Source organism: Periplaneta americana, chromosome 16, assembly GCF_040183065.1.
Source record: "Periplaneta americana isolate PAMFEO1 chromosome 16, P.americana_PAMFEO1_priV1, whole genome shotgun sequence".
NCBI classification, from domain to species: Eukaryota; Metazoa; Arthropoda; class Insecta; order Blattodea; family Blattidae; genus Periplaneta; species Periplaneta americana.
Window position 1 is genome coordinate 53,204,669 of NC_091132.1, and position 26,440 is coordinate 53,231,108.

General features: G+C 37.8%; 1 protein-coding gene across 3 annotated transcripts in view; it reads right to left on the reverse strand.

The window, feature by feature from the left end:
* The window catches only part of SLO2 (slowpoke 2), a 1,063,914-nt gene that overhangs the window by 654,004 nt on the left and 383,470 nt on the right, over positions 1–26,440 (reverse strand). The window lies entirely within an intron of this gene.

The window sequence follows — 26,440 nt, forward strand, 5'->3', positions numbered from 1 at the left end:
TTCAAGACGACCAACTAATAAAATATATGTAAACGTGTAATTTATGACTTGAGGTAATTTTAAAAGAAAAGTAGCGAGAATCGACGACCTTGTTCCCTGTGTGATACAATGTCTTCAAACACGCTACTTCTGTTGGGGAAACTCAAGAGCAGTGGCGTAATAAAATTTGGTGCCCTCTTTCGAGGCAAAGTACTGCTTTTAGTTGACGACTTTTGTGAACACCAATAATCCATTTATTTGAACTGTGAATTTCCATTTCATCACATTAGCCACCTCTGCCTGCAGCTCTTAGACGTCTGGAGCATATTCGGTTGAGCTACGACCTCGGGGAACTTTGAAGACGCTACGTGCAGCTAGCCGAATTGCCTGTGACAGGGATAGCAAGCAGTTCCCCCAGTTCAATACGTTTCATTCAATCTGTTTTGATTGACACTAACGACATTTAAGTGTTCGTCAGGCCGATAATGTCAATCAAGACATTTTCAAAAACTGACTTTTACTGTAGTTACACTTTCAGGCTATCACACTTCCGGTTGATTGGGTATTTTAATTGCTACATAACCATCAACATCTCTTCGCATTTCTATTCCTCCATGTCTTCTCTTTTTCTTCTTCTACCTTATCGTGTTACTCGTCCCCTTCATGTTACTCCTCTCCCTCTTCCACTTCGCGCTCGACCTCTTCCCCTTCGCGTTATTTTTCTTTCCCTTTCCACTCTTCCTCTTCGCGTTATCCCTTTTCCCCTTCACGTTCCTCCTCTTCCCTTCGCACTCTTCCTGTTCTCCTTCGCCCTCTTCCTCTTCCCCTTTTCGTTCTTTGTCTTCCCCTTCTCGTTCTTTGTCTTCCCCTTCTCGCTCTTCTTTCTCCCATTGTCGCTCTTCTTTCTCCCCTTCTTAGTCTTCCTTTTTCCTTTCGCGTTCTTCATTTTTCCCTTCACATTCCTCTCTTCCCCTTCTCGCTCTTCCTCTTTCCTTCTCGCTCTTCCTCTTTCCTTCTCGCTCTTCCTCTTCTCCTCTTCCCTCTTCCTCTTTCCCTTCGCGTTCTTCCTTTTGCGTTCACGTTCCTCCTCTTATCCTTCTCGCTCTTCCTCTTTCCCTTCTCGCTCTTCCTCTTCCCTTTTCCTCTTCTCCTCTTCCCTCTTCCTCTGTCCCTTCGCGTTCTCTCTCCTTGCCTTCACGTTCTCCTCTTATCCTTCGCGCTCATCCTCTTCTCCTCTTCCCTCTTCCTCTTATCCTTCTCGCTCTTCCTCTTCTCTCTTCCTCTTTCCCTTCGCGTTCTCCCTCTTTGCTTTCACGTTCCTCCTCTTACCCTTCGCGCTCTTCCTTTTCCCCTTCTCACTCTTCATCTTTCCCTTCTCGCTCTTCTTTTTCCCTTCGCGTTCTCCCTCTTTGCTTTCACGTTCCTCCTCTTACCCTTCGCGCTCTTCCTTTTCCCCTTCTCGCTCTTCATCTTTCCCTTCTCGCTCTTCTTTTTCCCTTCGCGTTCTTCCTCTTCCCCTTCTCGCTCTTCCTCTTCCCCTTCTCGCTCTTCCTCTTCTCTCTTCCTCTTTCCCTTCGCGTTCTCCCTCTTTGGTTTCACGTTCCTCCTCTTACCCTTCGCGCTCTTCCTTTTCCCCTTCTCGCTCTTCATCTTTCCCTTCTCGCTCTTCTCTTTCCTTTCGCGTTCTCCCTCTTTGCTTTCACGTTCCTCCTCTTACCCTTCGCGCTCTTCCTTTTCCCCTTCTCGCTCTTCCTCTTTCCCTTCTCGCTCTTCTCTTTTCCTTCGCGTTCTCCCTCTTTGCTTTCACGTTCCTCCACTTACCCTTTGCGCTCTTCCTTTTCCTCTTCTCGCTCTTCCTCTTCACCTCTTCCTCTTTCCCTTCGCGTTCTCCCTCTTTGCTTTCACGTTCCTCCACTTACCCTTCGCGCTCTTCCTTTTCCCCTTCTCGCTCTTCCTTTTCCCCTTCTCACTCTTCCTCTTCACCTCTTCCTCTTTCCCTTCGCGTTCTCCCTCTTTGCTTTCACGTTCCTCCACTTACCCTTCGCGCTCTTCCTTTTCCCCTTCTCGCTCTTCCTTTTCCCCTTCTCACTCTTCCTCTTCTCCTCTTCCGCTTTCCCTTCGCGTTCTCCCTCTTTGCTTTCACGTTCCTCCTCTTACCCTTCGCGCTCTTCCTTTTCTCCTTCTCGCTCTTCCTCTTTCCCTTCTCGCTCTTCTCTTTTCCTTCGCGTTCTCCCTCTTTGCTTTCACGTTCCTCCACTTACCCTTCGCGCTCTTCCTTTTCCTCTTCTCGCTCTTCCTCTTCACCTCTTCCTCTTTCCCTTCGCGTTCTCCCTCTTTGATTTCACGTTCCTCCACTTACCCTTCGCGCTCTTCCTTTTCCCCTTCTCGCTCTTCCTTTTCCTCTTCTCGCTCTTCCTCTTCAACTCTTCCTCTTTCCCTTCGCGTTCTCCCTCTTTGCTTTCACGTTCCTCCACTTACCCTTCGCGCTCTTCCTTTTCCCCTTCTCGCTCTTCCTTTTCCCCTTCTCGCTCTTCCGTTTCCTCTTCTCGCTCTTCCTCTTCAACTCTTCCTCTTTCCCTTCGCGTTCTCCCTCTTTGCTTTAACGTTCCTCCACTTACCCTTCGCGCTCTTCCTTTTCCCCTTCTCGCTCTTCCTCTTCAACTCTTCCTCTTTCCCTTCGCGTTCTCCCTCTTTGCTTTCACGTTCGTCCACTTACCCTTCGCGCTCTTCCTTTTCCCCTTCTCGCTCTTCCTTTTCCTCTTCTCGCTCTTCCTCTTCACCTCTTCCTCTTTCCCTTCGCGTTCTCCCTCTTTGCTTTAACGTTCCTCCACTTACCCTTCGCGCTCTTCCTTTTCCCCTTCTCGCTCTTCCTTTTCCCCTTCTCGCTCTTCCTTTTCCCCTTCTCGCTCTTCCTCTTTCCCTTCTCGCTCTTCTCTTTTCCTTCGCGTTCTCCCTCTTTGGTTTCACGTTCCTCCTCTTACCCTTCGCGTTCTTCCTTTTTCCCTTCTCGCTCTTCCTCTTCTCCTCTTCCTCTTTCCCTTTGCGTTCTCCCTCTTTGCTTTCACGTTCCTCCTCTTACCCTTCGCGTTCTTCCATTTGCCTTTCACGTTCCTCCTCTTCTCCTTCGCGCTCTTCCTCTTCCCCTTTTCGTGCTTCCTCTTCCCTCTCTCGCCTTCATACTGTGTACGTTAGATAGCTTGTATTGTTCAAATCCTGTGCTTACACAGTAGGGAAGTTTTCAGAGAGAATTGAAAAATACTTTCGCTTTAGAGTCCGGTAATCGTACTTCAAACGGATTTGGAAGTACTCTTTGTCAGACATTCTCTAGATCCCATGGAAATAGACATGAGAAAAGTTCGAAGATATGAAGCAGCACTTCAACCACGCTTAGGAGATACTGCAGAGTGTGTTTATTACAACGAGGCAATCAAGGGCTCTCAATTAAGTGGGAAAGTTCTTTTCCGATTGGAGGCACTGATAACATATAAACTTAGAGTCAGTAATATTAGAGAGCACTACAGTTCCTGGAATAGATTTTAAATCCTTAAAATTTGCCATTTACATAAACATGCTTCAATCTCTCTCAGAGAGTGTAATAATAAAATTTACGTTCACAACGTTGCAAATTTTTCCTGAAGAGTTACAAAATTATATTCACAAGATAAATATGCTCAGAGATTTTAATTCTAGAGTGACGGTTTCAAGCTCAGTGCTACAGTCCACTCCCTATAATTGGAGCATGGTATTAAAAATTCAAACACGCTTCGTTAACTTTAGAGAGCAGTGAAGAATGGTAAGTGGCATCAAATAACGGTGGAGCTTTTATGCTTGTGCAAGATTGGAAACAAATTTGTCGGGAACTGTACCAGAGTCCTGTCAGCAGATAGCTTTTCATTAAAGAGACAGAACAACTTTCATTGTCGGATACTGTCTGTGAGATTAGTGATAAAAGAAGTAGATTTACGGAAGGATTTCTACAAGTACAGTGCGTTCAGCTGTATAGACTAAATACTGAGCTAAACGTCTCACAGAGTTTGACATAGCAGTGTGCTTGTTTCATGACACCTGCCAACCTAAGAGAGACAAACGCGGGAGATGGGAATTTAGTAGGGGATATTCCATTTGATGATAATGGCTGTTATTATTCGGTTGAGAAGCATTTATCATCCAGTCTGCTGTCAAAAAATCTGAAAGTTAGAATTTATAAAACAGTTATATTACTGGTTGTTATTTATGGTTGTGAAACTTGGACTCTCACTTTGAGAGAGGAACATAGATTAAGGGTGTTTGAGAATAAGATGCTTAGGAAAATATTTGGGGATAAGAGGGACGAAGTTACAGGAGAATGGAGAAAGTTGCACAACACAGAATTGCACTCATTGTATTCTTCACCTGACATAATTAGGAACATTAAATCCAGACGTTTGAGATGGGCAGGACATGTAGCACGTATGGGCGAATCAAGAAATGCATATAGAGTGTTAGTTGGGAGGCCGGAGGGAAAAAGACCTTTAGGGAGGCCGAGACGTAGATGGGAAGATAATATTAAAATGGATTTGAGGGAGGTGGGATATGATGATAGAGAATGGATTAATCTATAATAGCTCAAGATAGGGACCGGTAGCGGGCTTATGTGAGGGCAGCAATGAACCTCCGGGTTCCTTAAAAGCCAGTAAGTAAGTAAGTAAGTAAGTAATATAGTAATAGTAGTGGTAATAATAATAATAATAATAATAATAATAATAATAATAATAATAATAATAATAATAACGAGGACCTTGAATCTATATCTGCATGGGCCAGAAAGTTTGGTTTGACTCTCAATGCAAGAAAATCACAAGCAATCCTAGTGGGACATCAACGTCTATTGTGCAATATTACTCCTGCTCTTCCAGTCAAGTTAAACGACACAATAAACCCTTTTGCTTCCTGTGTTAAAAACCTTGGAGTTTAAACTGGAATAACCAAGTAACCCATATTACCAAAAAAAAAAAGTTCTTTCCATACTACATTCCTTAAGCATCATTCGAAAATTCCTTCCGCTCTCACTCAAGAAAATACTAGTGGAAACACTAGTAATGCCCCACTTCGATTATTGTGATTTTCTACTGACTGACCTCAATGTCAACCAGTCGCAATGATTACAACGTGTTCATAATTCTTGTGTTCGCTTCTTCTGCGATGTCCGTCGCGCTGACCACATTACCCCATCCTTCCAAACTCTAAACTGGCTACGGCTTAACGAACATAGAAATTTTCATGCTCTTGTTCTCCTTTTACAAGTCCTTCACACTTCTACACCTACCTACCTTGCCTCCCGTTTCAGTTACCTGTCATCACATCTTCACACGCACGCAAAATAACCGCAAACTAGCCATACTAACACATAAGACATCGTATTCATCATCATACACAATCTCGTTCTCGCGCTTGCGGAATGCCCTACCCAGTGACATCAGAGACTGTCGGAATTTAGTAGCGTTCAAAAGCAAACTTATTAAGCATTTTCTTACTGCGTAGAGTAGGTTTAATTTGTACTTAATCAATAAAAGAAATGCTTCTCTCTTCTTAATTTTTACAATAAACTGTCTAGCTTTTATTAATCAGTTAATCTTTTAGTACTTTGATTTTTATTGTATTTGTAAATTTAATATCAATTGTAATTATAATTGTAATTGTATACTTAATATTGTAGTTGTAATCCCCTGGTAGAGGGGAAGAGAAGGCCTGATGGCCTTATCTCTACCAGGTTAAATAAATAAATAAATAAATAAATAAATAAATAAATAAATAAATAAATAAATAAATAAATAAATAATAAAAATAATAACAATAATAAAAATAGCAATGCAACGGAAACATACTATTGAAGACGAAAGTTTTACGAGTACCTCTAAATCCCGGAGATTATCGTGCCAATGCTGAAGGGTAGAAGTCATTGGCTAATTGTGGACGACTCGCGCATTATGCATGAAAGTTGGTAGATCCGTAATTAAAAAAACAAACTGCTGATAAATCTACAGCAGCGACCAGCTTTCATACGGCTCGTCAGTTGGTCGACAGTATAATAGAATCTTAGTTGTAGCATTTGTTATTGCCACGGACATGCTTTTTTTTCTTCCAAGGAAGACCACTAGGTACTTCAGTTCTATCAACAGAAATTTCCATCTCATCTAGGCCTATCTCAGAAATGAATTCTAATTCAAAAGAAAATTCAGAATCTGCCAATAATATCAAATCTTCTGCAAACGGTAATATATACAGCTTTAAATTCCTATTAATACTCAAATTATCATGCTCTGCTCTTTTTCATGTTCTGATTATATTCATTCATTCATTCATTCATTCATTCATTCATTCATTCATTCATTCCCACTGTTCTGCCTAAGGACAAGTCTTTCATTGCAAATCCAGAATTCTCCAATCTTTCCTATTTTATGCCTTCCTCTTAGTCTGCGCATATGATCCATATATCTTAATGTCGTCTATAATTTAATATCTTCTTCTGCCCCGAACTTTTCTCCCGTTCACCATTTCTTCCAGTGCATCTTTCAGTATGCGCTTTCTTCTCAGCCAGTGACCCAACCATTTCCTTTTTCTCTTCCTGATCAGTTTCAGCATCATTCTTTCTTCACCCACTCTTTCCAACACAGCTTTATTTCTTATTCTGTCCATTTTACACTCTTCATTCTTCTCCATATCCACATTTTAAATACTTTTAGTCGCTTCTCTTCACTTCATCGTAATGTACATGTTTCTGTTTCATACAATATCAACTCTACACAAAGCACTTCACTAGTCTCTTCCTTAGCTCTTTTTCCAGAGGTCCGCAGAAGATGCTCCTTTTTCTATTAAAAGCTTCCTTTGTCATTACTATCCTCCTTTTGACTTCCTGGCAGCAGATCACGTTACTGCTTATAGTACATCTGAAGTATTTGAAGCTGTCCACTTGCTCTACTGCCTCATTTAGAATTCGCAACTTTACCTTCTTTATTTTTCTTCCTATGAATGTGGCCTTCGTCTTATTTGTATTTACTTTCATCCCATACTGCTCACAGCTGTCATTTAGCTACAGTAGAACATCCCTTAGTATCAGAGCTATTATTTTAAATTCATTATTTAACGACGCTGTATCAACTACGAGGTCATTTAGCGTCGATGAGATTTGGTGATAGCGAGGTGGTATTTGGCGATATGATGCCGAGGATTCGCCATAGATTACTTGGCATTCACCATACGGTTGTGAAAAACCCCGGAAAAAACCCAACCAGGTAATCAGCTTAAGCGGGGATCGAAACCCGCGCCCGAATGCAACTTCAGACCAGCAGGCAAGCGCTTTAACCGGCTGAGCCACGAGGGTGGTTCAGAGCTAACCTTTAGCTCCAGTAGCATATCCCTCTTCTGCTAACAACGCCATACCACAGTAAGTCTTATGAATAACATTCTTCTTCCTCCTACTATCACTCCTCCAATGTTCTGTAAAATAGTTATTCAATAAATCCTCCAAGTAGATGTTGAACAGCATAGGTGATAAAGGGCATCCTTGTACTCTTCCCCCTATCTGATCATATTACGATCTATCTACAGAAGCGTTTCTCAAACTTTTCTGAAGTGGGGACCACTTTTTTAAGTCAGAACTTTTCCGCGGACCACCTTACTCTTGTTCCCTTCGAAAGCAAATTTATCATTTATGTACCGTATTTTAATATCAATATATTTACATTTTAATGTAGAAATAATTAATTGAAATTAATTTAATTCAATTAATTATATATTAGTATTAACCAATTACGTTAATGTTAATATAAGAAAATTTCTTATATCGTCATCTGGAAAACGAGAAATAGAAGAATTAATGCAGAAACATGCCCGATTTTCAACAAGTAAAGATGCAATTTTGTATGTTCTATTATTGGTGTACGACGTAAAGTACGTAACCATTTCAATGTGCAAACTATTAAGAAAGTCATAAATATATGAAAAGGTTCGGTACTTTGGTTCTGTTATGAACTCGGGTGGTCTCTGGCTGAGTTACAAGCACGGCGCCAGATGTGCAGGAAAAAGATAGCGAAAAACACCACGCTTTAAATCCCTCTTTTTTGCAGAGAGTAGAGAGGGAAGTCCATAGACGGCTAGGGTAAATAAATTTCATAAAATGTCAGTATTGGGAGAAAAAGTGAAAGGCGATTGCCATGTGTCATTTACAAACTCTGAAATTTTCAGCTATAGTGTGATACTCAGCTCCTTTGAATTTTATTTTTTATTCTGTCTTTTTTGAAGGACCACAGGTGGTCCGCGGACCATAGTTTGAGAAACGCTGCTCTACAGTACAGTATATAGAGAATAGTAATTGGAATAGACTGCAATACTTTTTGTAATACTAAATTAAAAGAACCGTTGAATATTTCCTTAGAGACAGATCCACTCATGCCAAGGATATAACAACGAAGCTGTGTTTATAGGTCTACGGCCACGTGAGAAGAATTAATCTCTCTATGGTATTCTAAAGAAGCTTTCGTAAGATTTTGAACGTATCTCAAAGTTTGAAAAATATATGAGCTGTAATTTCTGATCGCATGAAATGTTAGTCTGTTCTGCTAAGAGATTATATAGTCATAAAACCTCGCTTTGACCTCTTGTTTCGTATAAATTGCTAATGAAGTTGGATGCTACTAACGCAATGAGGCTTGGGACGCGAAGCACGCTACAATGAGGGCCGGCCACGCTCCGGGGCAATATCGTTCCTATGTTGCGGTTGCCCACACAACTGTCGATATCGTGTCCTGCGGCGGTCATGTGTATCTCGTTCGGTGCAATTCAAAAAACATATCATGCATATCAGATGCTATGCGCCAAAATATAGAACAGCGCACCGTTTTTGCAACTTGTTTGCTAGAGATCATCGAGTGTTAATAAAACAAAAACGGTTAAAAATTGTTGCCAGGAAGATGAAATAAATATTCTCTTATTCGAAGTTTTTCTTGTGTCAATAATCATATTGATATTACAACGTTGCTAAAGGGAACCACTATTTAATTGTTTTTAATTGCAAAAGCGAACCTTTGTGCGAGATCGTGCGTATTTGCTTGGTTTCCGCACAAAACCAATCCGCGGTAAATCTAAAATTCCACATTCAGTATTCCCAACCTAATACACATAACAATTTCCCTCTTCTTACCGCTTAAAGTCACATATTGATTTTACTGCTTTAGGCTTTTAACATATTATTTTTAGCGACGTTCAATATAGTAATAATTATAAATTTGAAACTTACCACTGCAATTTCACCTACATTGCACTGTTAATTATTGTTTTTAAATATTTGCAAAAATTAAGTAAACTCTACAACTCCACTAAAGTTACTGCATTCGTGATGCATCTAACATTAAGGAAGCCGTTTGTTTTAAGTTCGCATTTATAGACTGGGAAAAAAAAGACAAATGTATATCATGGCCTGCTGAAGTATAGTAAACACAGAAAACATTTTAAAGCAACAATCTTGAAGATAGATATTTCTGTTTTGCAAATTTGCCGTCATTGAACAGAAACCAAGATGGAGATTTCATTGCAACTAATTAGAAATTCCTCTTTCAGGTATGTAATAAACGATATTCGCACAAAATAATGTACGATACACGAGCGGTATGTTTTCTTTCAATTCTCGGAAATTAAAAAAGCTCAACTACGTTTCGCTTTTTCAAACTTTTCCTCGAACATGAAAACTTCAACATACCGCTCTTGTAACGCATATTACTATTATAATCCTCACAAAGAAAAAAACAAGTTGCTATGTTAATAGAAAACAAAAATTACGTTGCTATGTATACAGGGTTAGTTAAAAGTCCCGCACCACCTAAATAACTTTTGAAGCATGTGATTTAGTGACAAGAAACTTGGTATGTGGGGATAACCATATACTAAGAACTCAATAATGGTTTTACCGAGTTTTTTCTACTTCCGGTTTAACCGGAAGTTACTCCAACTCTCTTATTTTAAATGGAATACCCAATATATATATTTCTTTTTGAATACTGCTCATCAAGAACTTTTGAAAAAGTACCCACACTTGATACTTCTGTACAAATTCATTGTTGCTAAGTTAAGAAAACCGAAAAGTGTATCGAATGTTAAAATAATAAAATACTCCTTCCTTAACAAAAACAAAACAAAGCTAGCTCACTTTCTAAATTATGTGTTCAAACTGGAAGCCCTCAACTGTTTGACGATGTGTCAGTCGATCATAGAAACCATTTAACAAATGATTTAACCAGGCTTTAGGAATATCTCGCACCACTTCCATTATTCGATGCTCCAGATCTTCTAAGTTGTTGAGCCTTTCTCGATATACTACCGACTTCAAATGACCACACAAAAAGAAGTCCAAAGGCGACAAATCTGGGGATCTAGCTGACCACTCTATGTGACATCTCGTACCAATCCATCGTTTGGAAAAACCTGGTCTAAATGCCAACGAAAATTCTGTCCATAGTGAGCTGGAGCTCGTTGGAAATTTATTTTATTTTATTGGGTTATTTTATGACGCTGTATCAACATCTAGGTTGTTTAGCGTCTAAATGATATGAATGTGATAATGCCGGTGAAATGAATCCGGGGTCCAGCACTGAAAGTTACCCAGCATTTGCTCGTATTGGGTTGAGGGAAAACCCCGGAAAAAACCTCAACCAGGTAACTTGCCCCGACCGGGATTCGAACCCGGGTCACCTGGTTTCGCGGCCAGACGCGCTGACCGTCACTCCACAGGTGTGGACTCGTTGGAAATAGATGTCATCTCCCGGTAGACGATGGTTGGCTGGATGTGGAAACAAGTTTGCGATGGCCGGTATTGCTTGATTTTGGAGCAAATCCAAGTATATATTAGAATTTAGCGCTTCTCTAAAGAAGAAAGAACCAATAATATGGTCATAAGTGTTTTACCCATATTCCATGAATATAAACAAAGGACAGTCAAATCACAGTAAACAAAAGAAGTGTTTTACTCGTATTGTTCGTTAGACCTAAAATTTTTATTTTTTATTTAGCAACACTGAATTTGTACAGAAGTATCACGTGTGGGTACTTTTTGAAAAGCTATTAATGAGCTTTATTAAATATATATATATATATATATATATATATATATATATTGGGTGTTCCATTTAAAATAAGAAAGTAGGAGTTACTTCCGGTTAAACCGGAAGTAGAAAAACTCAGTAATAGCATTATTGAGTTCTTAGTATATGGTTATCCCCACATACCAAGTTTTATGTCACTGAACCACATGCTTTAAAAGTTATAAAGGTGGTGCGGAACTTTTAACTAACCCTGTATAAAGTTTAACATTTTCATTGTAATTTAACAACAAATTATACCATTCAAACAACACATTAACAAAATCTTATAATAATATTACAAGTACTGCAATTTTGAGTATTTACACCTAAGAATAAGATTTTCCACTTTCTTCTTGCATCTATCGGAAGTTCATCTCCTTCATCTTCCCCCTTCGTACCGATGGTGCTATAGCCACGGTACATGGTAAGGTCACAGGACAGGTCTTGTCTCCTCTACTATAGGCATGTAAATCCTTTGTAGAATAATTATCATATAAAACAATATTTTATTTGTCTAAAACACTTTGAATTCTTAAAAATAAATATACCGATTTATCTATTTTGGCTATAAAAGATTCCTACAGATCATACGAAATCATTTATACAATATGTAAACTATAAAATATTATATTAATTAATGCAATTTCTCCCTTCTTGCAACCCGTCTTTTGCTTTCACTAATTCAAATTATGTACGGTACACTTTGACTTATTAGGTAACCTACAAATTGTAAGAAGTTTTATACAGCATACTCTACAATGAACAACTTTACGATTCTATATTGTTTTAAAATAAAATATTTACTATTAGTATTACGTGTATTGATGCTTATCTCGATATATCTGCTTTGCAATTTTTTTATACACATTATTTTTTTATTAAATGTTAAGCACAGGAACGCCACTTCGTAATTACAATTAAGAAACTCGCCAAACGAATTATCTTTACACCAAAAACGGATGCTCCCTGGGCCAAATTATGGTATTTTATAATTGTCTGAATGCAACAGAAGCTAAAGATGTTATTGCTAAAGCATTACGAAATGTCGTTCCTGTGCTTATCAATTACCATTTTTTGTTTTACTGTGATTTTCCACCAAGTCTACGGCGTACAGGCATAGGTTTAATTCACGTAATTGAATTAACTCGCAAAGAAATTCTCTCGGTCAGGACGGCGTGTTTTTGTGGTTTTTGGCTCCATAACGTTTTCGAATTCCATTGGTCAATTCCTTCAAGGAATTGTCAAGTCTTTGATTGCAACATGTTCTTATTTACTTTCGAAAAAAATAAAAGACTTTTAGAATAACTTGTAAAGTACTGGCGAGTGTTCAAAGCCTTATATAGCATTCAATTTGACGAACATTTGATCGTGTAGAAGAAACTTCAGTAAGGTTATCTAGATGACCCGTAAGGTCCTTCATTCCTAGTATAGTAGAGGAAAAAAAATGGCAACTCATGATTACAGTCCCTGCAGGGCGTCGAAGTTCACGTAAATTAAGCTCTATGCATTTAAAAACAGAGCAATATAAACAGAAGCGTTTTCCAGTAACAAATGAGGTGTGTTTCAATGTCGATGTTATTTCGTATAACACACTTTCCACCTGATTAAATTTTTATGTCAGTGTGTTTTTTTCCAACTGTATCAAATCACTGATCACGTGATCAGTCAAACTGGCGTAAAATATACACTCCTTTATCAATGCTATAAATAAAAGAGTTTTATTTTCAATTTATTACGCAATGTTGTTGATTGCGTGATCTCTCTCTGTAAATTTTATAACGATACATTCATAGATGTAGGTTTTATTTGAATATAGTTTAAAAATAAAACATTTCATTTCCCAGTCATTCCTTTATTTGAGATTGTCGCTGTTAAGACGTAACGCTGCAAGCGGAAAGGTTATAGATTCGAATCCCGATGTCGTCATGGATTTTCTCCATTGATCTAAACCTTCCGGCCTCAGTATGACCTGTGGTGCGTACTCAGTCTTTAACAGAAATGAGCACTAGGGTCATTTCCTTGGAAATAAAAGCCGCGGACATGCAGGCTTAACATTCTCACTAGCTTTAGAGCTAATGGTCTGTAGCTACAGGTGGAAGTGACCTTCCGTTGTGTTGTGGGCCTTCATGGCCTGCGGTAGGGATGACTTTTCTTACTTTTTCCATTCAATTAAAAGTTACTCCAAGCTATTCTTCAGGATAGATCACATCATATCCAGCCTTTTTGCAGGCAAGGGAGAACAGACTATCGAATATCTTTTTCAGTATATAATTAAAACGCCAATAGTACCAACACTGCGAGACAAAATATATCCAACCGTTGAAAAAATACACCATAAGTTGTAAAGAATCATATTTACAATATAGGATCTGTGAATTATATTGATTATGTTTCAAAGAAAAACGTTTACTGATTAATTTTACAACTTCTTTACCGTGTTAACTTTCCAGGAAATACCTGGCTGACTAGTTTCAAAGTAATATTCTTCATTGTCTAAAGCCTAGAATAACACTTCGAATCTATATACAGGGTGATTCACGAGGATTTACCGTCCTTTACGGAGCTTATTTCTGAAGACATTATGAGCAAACAATGTCATATATACATAGTTCCTATTCTCAATATTTTCAGAGTTACACTAATTTAAAGCTGTTTTTAAAATACGATTTTTCTTTACTTTGAAGGTAAAAGAATAATTACAAATAGAGAATGAACCATTCAGAAGTATCATTTCTTTAATTGGCAAGTATTATGAAGCTAAAAATGTGCTGTGAACTCCTTAGTTGTTTCATACAGACACTTTTTTTATTTTTAACTAGAAAATTACATTATTCTTACGCACTTTTCACAACAATTATTACAAGTCACACCACTTCCACCGACTTAATTATTTGCAGTTCAATTTTGCGTCCTACTTTACAGCCTTGGAGAATTTACAACACATTTAAAAAAGTCGCCGTCCGCTTGAGTACACTTGGCCGCACGCTTGTGAACGGCACTCGTCGCTCTACGTAACTGCATACGGCTATCTTTGATTTCCGTAGCGCTCGCGCTGGCTGCTGACTGCACGCTGACCAAGATCACGCGTTCACAGCAATGCGCTCCAATGACGAAACGTAACTCTGTAAATATTGAGAATAGGACCCATGTTTATAAGACATCTTTTGCTCAGAATGTCTTCGGAAATAAGCTCCGTAAAGGACAATAAATCCTCGTGAATCACCCTGTATAAGTGTTAAAAGTGTATATAGAAAAATGAAAAAACCTTTAGTCTAATAATTTGGCCACCTGTTTAATTCCAATCAAAACATTTATAATTTTAATATAAGACATAAATCAGACCTCCATCTACTCTCCGTTAGTCTCAGCTGTTGTAAAAATAGGAGTTCAATATTAATATATTACGGTCTTCAATCCACTGTCTAATTTTCTTAAAGCTTTGAAGGGGCAAGAGAAAAACGTTTAGAACAAAATTTACCAAATTTTTGCAAACTCATTCCTTCTACTAAACTGATAAATTGTTTATGCTTATGAATTGAATAATAAAATTAATCTGCTTCATATGTAATGTAAGTTATATTTCTGTGAAACATTTGACTTGTTCCACAGCTTAAAACTACAATATTGATGTCAGATCAATGAAATAAAATAAATGAAACGAAACAAGAATAAGCTAGGAAGCATATGAAGTGTGGGAATTAGTTCGAACTTAGGGTTAAGATACAAATTAGATTTACTTTAAATGTTATTTTAAAATGCTATTATTATTATTATTATTATTATTATTATTATTAATTTATTACTAATTTATTATTAATTGTATTTTTTATTAATTGTGTTGTTATTAATTGTCATTAATGAGTGTAATTATTTGCCACTGCCACCCCGGGTATATACCTATCTGCAGTGTGTATATACATACATACATACAAATTTTGAAAATGGCTAATATTAAATTAATAACAAATTATAATAGTGACGAAAATGTAATGCGTGAAGAGTTCTCCCAGTGACCAATGAATTTTGACGAGTTCCCCGACTTTTCTAAGGTAACGTGTATGGTATTTTTCAGGTCGAATGTGTTGCAACTTATCGTCATTGTTCCTGCAATAACTCCTATGTGACATATTTATCGATTTTCAGATTTTTGCTCTATTAAATAAATTAAATAGCGATACAGCAAATAATAAAATCTCCTATATGTAATTATATTTCTTTGTTTCGAAAATGTAAGAATTCACAGTCTCCTATATACGGCTGCCATAGAATGAAAAAATGTGTTTTCCCTTCCTCCTGAAAGATTTTATATTTTGCACATAGGAGTTATTGCAGGAACAACGACGTTGTTGACGTAATCAATCCACTCCACACACAATGTCATGATTTAACTTTGTAAAGAGTCACAGTTATTCTGCCACTACGACAATTTAGCGAGCTAGAGTTACATTTTCTACTCATGTCTATAGTACGTAGGGACTCCAGCAACCCTTGACACAAGAATATTTTTGTGTCCACTGAAATGTAACGCAGGTGTGCAGGAAGACTGAAGATGCACTCAAAATCTTACCGTCGCTTTCGCCCCTCTTACCACATGTCTGAAAGCATCACGTCGCAAAACCAAGCTGCCTTTCGTCTTGGAGTGAAAAGCAAGCTTTTTTTCTCCACCACAGAATATTCTTGGAACGCAGGGGACCTTACAGAATGCAACATGCACAGAACACCAAGTCTAACCTATCCCGCAGAGAAAGTTGTTTCAGAGCTCTCTAGCATTATGCACGGTTCTTTCGATATAACTGTGCTATAGTTCAAGGAGTTTATGCTGTGATGTTACATTCGGCTATACCTAAGTAAACATTATGATCTGGGATGAAATTAAATTAAATGCTTAAATGAGGAGATAGAGATGATGTAAATGAAATAGTATCGAAGTTCCTATCTTCAATAGCTTGCAAATGGTGTTGATAAATCTATGATTACATGCTAATAAAATTAAAAACTAGTGGTATATACTTGTATAATTTAGGAACGTGTATTATGTGTACACTAGATCCTCAGTGCCAATTGAGCCATATTTTAATAGACTCGCCAAAGAACCAATTGGCTATTCTCCTAAATTGAGACAACAACTTGCCTGGGTTTCTTCTATGGGTGCTCTAATTCTCTAAGACAAATGTCTTAAATATAAGGACCAGGGACCTACATCCCCCTCCCCACAAAAGTTTAAGCATTTTTATAAATTAAAGTCTTCGGAATAGAAACGAGTTCTTTCGGTAGAACGGCGAAACTTGAAGTGAGACAAGTAGCCAAAAGGCTGGAGCTCACATATTTAGTTTTCTCAGCTCCAGACTCCCTTGCAAGGACGCATTTTCATTCTCTCACTCACTCACTCACTCACTCACTCACTCACTCACTCACTCACTCACTCACTCACTCACTCACTCACTCACTCACTTCACACAGTCAGTCATGCATTCATCCATCCATCCATCCATATCTATATCCATCTATCCATCCATCCATCCATCCATATCTATATTCATCCATCCATATCTATATCCGTCCATCCATCCATCCATCCATCCATCCATATCTATATCCATTCATCCATATCCATATCCATCCATCCGTAACTCTTTCCATATCCATCCATCCATCCTCATACCCATATCCATCCATCCACTCAATATCCATATCCATCCATCCACTCAATATCCATCCATCCATCCATCCATTTGAATCCATATCCATCCATCCGTAACTCTTTCCATATCCACTCAATATCCATTCATCCATATCCATAGATCCGTCCGTCCGTCCATCCATCCATTTCCATATCCATCCATCCATCCATCCATCCATTCATATCCATATCCATCCATCCATCCATCCAAATCTATATCCATCCATCCGTTACTCTTTCCATATCATATCCATAGCCATCCATCCATATCCATCCGTCAGTCTATCCATCCATCCATCCATCCATCCATCCACCCACCCATATCCATCCGTCCATCCATCTCCATATCCACCCATCTATCCATTTCCATATCCATCCATCCATCCATCCATCCATTTCCATATTCATATCCATCCTCCGTAACCATATCCATCCATCCATATCCATTCCTCCATCCGTCAGTCCTTCCTTCCATCCATCCATCCATCTATCCATATACCCATATCCATCCATCTCCATATCCATTTATACATTCATATCCATATCCATCCATCCATCCATATGCCCATATCCATCCATCTCTATATCCATCTATCCATCCATGTCCATCCATCCGTACCTCTTTCCATATCCATATCCATCCACTCAGTAACCATTAATCCGTCTATCCACCCATATCCATCCGTCCAGCCATCTCCATATCCACCCATCTATCCATTTCCATATCCAACCATCTATCCATCCATCCATCCATCCATTTCCATATTCATATCCATCCATCCGTAACCATATCCATCCATCCATCCATCCATCCATATCCATTCCTCCATCCGTCCGTCCTTCCATCCATCCATCCATCCATCCATATACCCATATCCATCCATCTCCATATCCATCTATCCATCCATATCCATCCATCCGTATCTCTTTCCATATCCATATCCATCCACTCAGTAACCATCCATCCATGTTGTATATTTCTCATACACTAGATTTATCCTTATGTGTATTTACCCATTTATATACGTATACTACTCGTATTAAATCTTGTTTATTATGATGTGATAAATGAAATATCAAACCTAACCTACAGCTTCAGGTTGTAACCTGTAAGTACTGTAGGCCTACTATATCAGTAACTGTATTGTTTTACAATCACAATAGGCACTTTTGCTTCATTACAGGTTTATTCAGTGGAATAACATCATTATTTGAATATGAAATACAACATTTTGGGACTGGAATGAAAAGAGTAGATTTTTGTCAATTGTTTACAGCAAGTATTCAATTTTAATTAGCTTGGATGTGATGAAAATGAAAAAAAAAAATTGGTCAACAAAATCACAAAAAATTAAGGATTTTAGAAACAATGAATAATACTCTAAAACCTAATTTAGTACAGAAATCCTCTCTAGTTTCAATATAATATATTTAAGCGCTTCCTATACTTTTATATGGTAGTGAAACTGGGACTCTCAAAGTAAAGAAGAAACAAATATTAGAAACAGTTGAAAGTGAGTTTTTCAGAAGAACAGTACGATATACCATATTAGATTCATAAAGGAACGAAAAAACTCTGGAGGAATTGAAGTTAGGATCTGTTTGAAACAAAATTAAAGATACAAATGTAAAAGGCTACATCATGTACATTCAGACTGATTAACACTACAATCCCAAAGACCATGATCTCTTTAAGGACTGTTGAATGGAATTGAAACAGGTCTACAAAGGTCTAATTCGTGAAGGATGATGATGATGATTTGTGATGATAGTAATGAAAAAATACATTCAGTCATGTTTGTCTTTAAGAGTATTTAATTCTTTCTCTACCTTAAACTTTACACTTATTTAAAATGTGGATTTCTTAAATCAATTATAATTTAACCGAGAGAGGTGAAGTAATATACTCGTATTCCCGTGGTACCAGTTTCAAATCCCGCAGTTGGGTTTTTAATATTTTACTTGGTCATGAATATAACTAGAAATCTACTTATTGTAGATTTTATTTCAACTCAACAATAGGATTTTATTCTTCCAACAATAATTCCTTTCTAAAATTCACTTTAAACGCTCTCGTCAACAATAGGTTTTTCACTCAACACAGGATTCGTTATAGCACTCCACTGACGGCAATGACAATTTACTTGGACTATTACGAACAACAATGAACTGTTAATCTTAACTAATATTTACAAAGCACTATTTACAAATCAGAACTATCAGTTCTCAGTTCACAGTTCTTCTATCTTAGTCACTCGAGTTCACAGTATCTCGAACCACAGACCTTCAGAGACAGTTCACTGTACTCGAACTCATTTCCCTCCAACTGCGGTCCACTGCACTCGAACTCAGGTCCCTCCAATTGCGGTCCCCTGCACTCGAACTCAGGCCTTCGGATGCTGACGCAGTTGCGGACGCACACTCTAGTCGAACTCCGGTACACAAGGCTTGCTCTGTTCACTGGCTTACTGACTGAACTAATCATGAATCACACACACACTCCTTCGCGTCCGTAATTTATAACCACAGCAACGTAACCGAGAGACTTCGAATTCGCGATTTTTCCACTTCGACGGGCTTCTGGAAGAGTCGGGAAGGTCCGTTCCCCCTTCACTCCGTAAGCAGCTGCGCGCGCGATCTCCCCTCGTCGCGTGGGCCCTTTCCCCTCTCTCCGCCGCGCCGTCCATCAGTGCTCCGTGAAGCCCGCGCGATCTGCTCTCTTGCGGGACGCTGGTCGTGAGTTCGAATCTCACGTCGCTGTCACATTATGTTAATGTCGGATTCGTTCTCACTTACACAATGAACAAATGTACAGGTACTTATTCGCAAGACCTGAATACATAAGTATTATATATGCACACAAGGTAAACTTGACTGTAGATGTGGTCAGAGTCCGTGGATACCCAGAGTAGCTCAATCAGCTAGTCGGCCGCGTTCTTATTCCATTTCAACACGCTTGGGATAGCAACATTTAAAGTAAAACCACAGTCTAGTATATACAGTCACGAAGCTTGAGTTGTGAGGATGCTAGGAACAATAGGCTGTGCCGGTACTATTTCGCATTGTCTGTAATCGGGCGACATTAGCGATCCTAGTGGTTAGCAACTATCTATGGATGCATATTTACTACGTATTGAGCTGTGTATACTAGAATGTGGTAAAACTCAATTTAGGCCAGTGTCCGTGGCCCTTAAAATTAAACATATTTCACTCTGATTTAGGCTACATTCATTCCCTATATAACTGTATATGGCAAATAGCGTCCGCCGGAATAAAAATGGCTGATTTGTCGACATTTTCGGCGCAAGGATTGCGATACTCTGGATATCCACGGATTCTGAATGTGGCTGGCCATTAGAGGGAAGGAAGTTCGCTAACTGGACGATAGAAGGCAGCAATCCAATGTTTCAACAACGTACCATTCCGAAAACACAGTCGACAGTCGCAATTTGATCTTGCAGTGAAAGCGAATACAAAATAGAATCTAATGTTATATAAAAGAACATGAAAAATTAAAATTTGTAGTTATGTTTATCATAGCCACATAAACATATGAATTTTCCGAAGAGATCAATGTCGTAAAAAGTGTGACATTCCAAAGAGACAGTCGACAATCGCGATTTGACGTTCCAGTTAAACGGACTATAATTATCACGTATATACCATTCCCACGTTATGAAAAAAGAACGGCCACTAGGATCTCCACTGTCGAAAATAAATGTTTTTGGTAGGACCACTAGATGGAAGAAATATTGCAAGACATTACCACAGTCTAATATATACAATCACGAAGCTTGACTTTATGAGGGTACTAGAAATAATAGACTGTACATGTATAGGTACTATTTCGCATTGTCTGTAATGAGGTAATAGTAGCGATCCTAGTGGTTAGCAACTGTCTATGGATGCATGTCTACTACGTATACTAGACTGTGATATTACTCCATGCAATTTAATCAGACTTATAACGTGACTTCTTTTGCAGTCGCTAGATGGCAGCATAATGATAAAAGTAGTGGTCTTGAAATTGCATTAGGCTGATCAATCTTTTATATGTGACCAGAGGTTTATCATAAACATGTGAATTTTCAGCACAGATGAATATCGTCAACAATGATAGTGTGTGAAACATATGAATTATCCGCGAATATGTTCATTTTAAAGTCATTTTTAGTTCTATAACAATAAAATGAAGGGCTTGGTGTAAGAAGGGTTTATCTCACTCTTCAATCAGAATTAGTTTTTTTTTTTTTTTTTTTTTTTTTGTTTGCAAACTTTAATAGCGGGCATCGTCTAGTACTCTAAAATATACGTTCACGAGTTTTGTTTTTTTGTGGGATATATCTAAACTTGTTATTTCTATTACTGAAGAACAGGAGCATAACTCAGTGATTGCCTTCTTGGTGGGAGAAGAGTCTTTTTTCCTCGGAAATTTAAAAACTTGGGATTGGTCCTTTTTCATCAAGCCCTTCATTAAACACGCCATATCTGTAAATAAATTAAGAATTCTCTAGTCTCCCTTCAGTCCAAGCCATGTCACAATAGAAGACCTAACATTCTAATTGTGCCAAGTGCAAATTTTTCAAATTTCATTTTATTGAATCTAAGGAAATAACATCCATATGAGAATTATACTAAATTTTCTTTGTTGTAGCTCAAGTGTAAGTGACTCATTCATACACCAAAAGACGGTGTTTTGGGTATTTCAACATTCAATTCTTCATAAATATTTCGTAAAGTTGTTTTTAGCATTTACCACTTTTAGAATACGAGGTCCTCAATATGAAATATGCGACAAAAATATCAGATGAATTATTACAATGGAGATATTGAAAGCAATTAAGAAACAGTAACACACTACTTACCTTCCAATCACAAAGCGTTGCAAGAATCTGTTCCGAGCAATTCATTAATTTAAAAATTAAATTTTCTTTACTTACCTGATATTGTTATTCTTTGGATTGTAGTCAATGATTTCTGTTGGTTTTAAAGTCATAATATAGACCTAAGTACTGCAATAGCTCCCTGCAATGGACATATCACCACTGGAATCACCCTGGGTTATAATATATTGTGATCTTTTCTTTCTTCAGAATTATTACTAGATCATAACTCTACTTAAATTAACAAAGAGCTCCAGAATATTATTACAATTTTCTTCAATGACATGTCACATCATAATCGCCTTCGTCAACATCATCGTCTTCGTCACCAGTGTTGTCATCATCAACACCAACTCCATCATCATGATGCATCCAAGTCATTATCATCACCGGGGCAAATCGTAAAACAGCGAACGCTAAGCTCCGCCCACGACCCTTTTCCACTTTTCCCCTACAAGCTCACCACACACTCTAGCGGGAAAGAGTGGAAATAGGGGGTTTAGGGTGGGGGGTGACATCTAGTGGAGGAAAGTGGAACAAAAGAGTGAATGTGGCATCTACGATGCAAAAGAGGAACTTCGTCCCGTCTCCCTCCTTCTCTCTTCCTTGCTTGATGTCTCTCTCTTTTTTTTTTTCTTATGATTTTGCAGAGGGTTGGATTCGATCCGTGTATGTTCCTAACGAAACGCACGCACGCTTTTTGGTCACGTTTTAGACCTCTCAGCTACCGAGGCGAGTTGGTGGTAGAAGGGAAAATGAATCTATTTATGTTCAAGGGAACTGATGCAATGTGACGCGGGAGAGGCTCTGGTGACTATTGTGTTACTTCGAGGACAGTGTAAAGTTACCAGGTGAGTGTTGTTTTATTCAAAGTATGTGTAAGTTCGAGGAAAAAACTTATATATGAAACGTAAATATGAAATATGTGCGAGGCGGTAGGCAGTGATCCACCAGTGTTGTTTTATTCAAAGTATTTGTTAGTTCGAGATCCAAACGTTGTCTAATGCACATCAAGGGCATCACACATCAATTTGGTTGTATTGTGTTATGTTGTAAAATATGAAATACATGCGGGGCGGTAGGCAGTGATCCACCGAAGCGGGGCGGATAGTATAGAGGGACAGTAGAGAGAGCAGGCGAGCGAGGTGCCGAGCGGCGAGGGTGGGGATAACTTCACTGGCGTTCGCTGTTTGATGATTTATCCCATCACCGTAATTGTCATTGTCTTCAATTTATAGTCACCGCTGTCATCGCAGTCTTCGTTAAAATTCTCATCATTATCATCATCATCGTCATCATCACTGTAACTGACATAATCGTCAAGTGTATAGGAAAAATTTCATCCGACATGTTTCATTTGAATTGTTTTCAATCTCCGTTCCTTTTCGATAAGTGTGCTTTGTTAATTTTCAATATTGTTATTTGTTACATTAATTCTCAACACACATGCTTTCACGATTTATGAAACTTTATCATTACTGTTTGAATTATACTAACTTTATTTTTATGCAGCGACCATTTCTGAACCGCATATGAACGTTGAATAGTTCTACACGCTGATCCGTTTGGGTATGGATAAAATAAAAACGCCGTAAAACATTTACTACTGAACTTTATTTATTGAAACCTTGTGCATTGAACACTGAAAGATGGGAGATTCCTCAGAGCTCAACGTGACCCCCATTGCGCACCCTGAACAACTCATAACGGTGATGCAATTCAGTCCATGTCCGTTGTAACATAAGAGGGGTGATTTGTTGAAAAGCGTGAGTAATTTTTACTTTCAGATCATTAATGTTCCTGATCCGTTTGGGTATGGATAATATTAATTTACTATTTTAAAGCTATTATATTAGTAGGAAAACTTTCTTGCTGTTTATATTATGATTAAAAGATGGGAGTTTCCATATAGGACAACCAACAATGCATAATCTGAAAGGACAAATGAAATTCGTAGATGATTAAAATGGCTACTACAAATCGACAGTGGGCACAATGTGTTCTTTGGTATGCTAAATTTGAGTGTGTTAAGATTTCAAAGGGAATTTCGACCTGAGTATGTTGTGCGTAATGTACCTAAATACGATTCCATATTGTTGCGGTATCGAACATTTGTACAAACAGATTCTGTGTTAAAAAACATGCAGGAGGTCGCAGTACGAGAAGCAGCTATCTCTTGGCTCGGTCTCCAAATTCCCCAAATCTAACCCCTCCTGACTTCTTCGTGTAGGGTTTTGTTAAAGACATTGTCTATTCATAGAAACCCAGGAACATTGATGACCAGAGAATAAAAATTATTCAAGCTTTTCAACGAATTACCCCTCTTATGTTACAACGCACATGGTTTGAATTGCATCACAGTTATGAGTTGTGCAGGGTGCGCAATGGGGGTAATGTTGAGCTCTGAGGAATCTCCCATCTTTCAGTGTTCAATGCACAAAGTTTCAACAAATAAAGTTCAGTAGTAAATGTTTTACGGCGTTTTTATTTAACCATAACCAAACGAATCATCCTGTAGAATGGGAAAGGTTTCTGCAATACATTTTTGTAAAATTCGGTTAAGAAACAAATGACGGTCAATTGATGCAATGTCACGAAGTAAGTCATGCAATTTGCTCGTTTAAGCAGCTGTGATTTATATCTAAGATTGTAACTCTCACACATGACTTCCGCCGGTAGAGCGAGGCTTTGATAACGTACAAGCCAGCTGGTTCACGATAATGCGGAACTAAATCTTATGTCTCTCTTAAATACTCTGGACTTCCGATTGCGCTTTCAGTATATTAATCATCTTAACAGCTCTGTCTCGACAAGATTTATGTACTTCGTAAATGAATCGCCACTTCATGAATAACCTTCCATGAGCATTGAATTCAAATTTTAGTAAGTTTCAAAAAATAGTGCCTTGTTCGCTTGAAGTTATTCTGTTTTTTATTTTTAGTACCTTATTTTACGACATTTTATCAACATCTTAGGTTATTTAGCGTTTAAATGAGATGAAGGTGATAATGCCGGTGAAATGAGTCCGGAGTCCAGTCCCGATAGTTACCCACCATCTGCTCATACTGGGTTGAGGAAAAACCCCGGAAAAAACCTCAGCCAGATAAATTGCCCCAACCGGGAATCGAACCCGGGCCATCTGGTTTCGCGGCCAGACGCGCTAACCGTTATTCCACAGATGTGGATGGCGTTTTGTTATTTTGTTTCTTCTAAGAATGGTATTAAATATTATAGCCTAAACTATGATATGGAAATGGAAATATGAGAATCCTATACAGATTGGAATTAATGTAACTATGTAGATTTTAACTGCTTATTTCTTGGATAGAGAACTACAAAATTTGTAATACCATATCAGTCTCAAATGAATAATTTTCTCAGAAAATAATAATGCTATCAGTAATGTTATTCGTATATGCTATCAGTATCGTTATTAGTATTACCATTATTATTATTATTATTATTATTATTATTATTATTACCATTATTATTATTATCATTATTATTAAATCAATTACTAGTAAATAACTGACAATAGTCATCAAAAAATTAAAAAAAGAAAATCAAAATGGAGATATAGCGCAGTCTAGTAATTATTTTATCCTTCAAAGGAAGATGTAGGCCTATATATTCAGGCATGTATATAAGAATTATGGTAACTCTTGCTGAATAATAATAATAATAATAATAATAATAATAATAATAATAATAATAATAATAATAATATGCCTATGTATTCAGCATAATGCCCTGTAATGTCGTTTCTATATACAACTACTAATTGACCCGTTGAGCAAAGCAACATATTACATTTCTTCCGACAGAACAGCGAATAAGTTCCTCTTCCCATTCTGTACGAAATCTTCTGTTCCTACTAGAGACAGAGAGTTTGTAGAGCGACATGGTACCGACACTGCTTACCTTCAGTACGTGAGCGAGACAGAGAGCAATGTACAAGAAACGCCCCTTACCAGTAAGAATGTCTTTGATTACACGATGCAATCACGATACCCAGTTTGGTCACCGCTGCGGTAAGGCATCATGTTACAAAACGTTCACGTCTAAGTCTGTTTGACAACGTAAATATTATTCAACGTCTGGAAAACGGCGCAGATATTAAGGATAATGTTGGAGAGTATAAGATATTTATTTATTTATTTATTTATTTATTTATTTATTTATTTATTTATTTATTTATTTATTTATTTATTTATTTATTTATTCATTCATTCATTACTGTATTTTAAAGATAGATGTATTTTAGAAAATAAAATTTATTTGTATTAAGGTTGTATCAGATTCACTTTTTAAAATTAATTAATGGCTCTCAAACACCGTTTCCCGTATGAGTGATGTTTTTCTTCTATATATTCCTCGACTTTCATGCTCTAACGCTTGCCGATTGTAGGGGACTTGCTCTGGTGTTATATCTAAGTAGGTGAACTTTGAGTTTCACCTATATGGAAGGAACTGTGTACCACCTCCTAAATATTTACCTACTATTCGTATATATCGCATTGGATTTTAAGTTGGTATGAAAGAAGGAGATGTAACAATAAAAGAATAAACTAAATGTATCGTCAGCTCATTCAAGCTTCTGCCCAGTAGCAGTGGATCTTTATCGGCCAAATGAACTTAGCACCGACGGAACACCATGTGAAAAATTAAGCAATTATATTTGTTTTAATGCTGGAACATTAAAAATATTTATGCTTGACCATGCCGAAACGAAGAAATTATATACCTGGTAGCAGTCCTTTAATGCATGTCATTAAAGTACACCTACT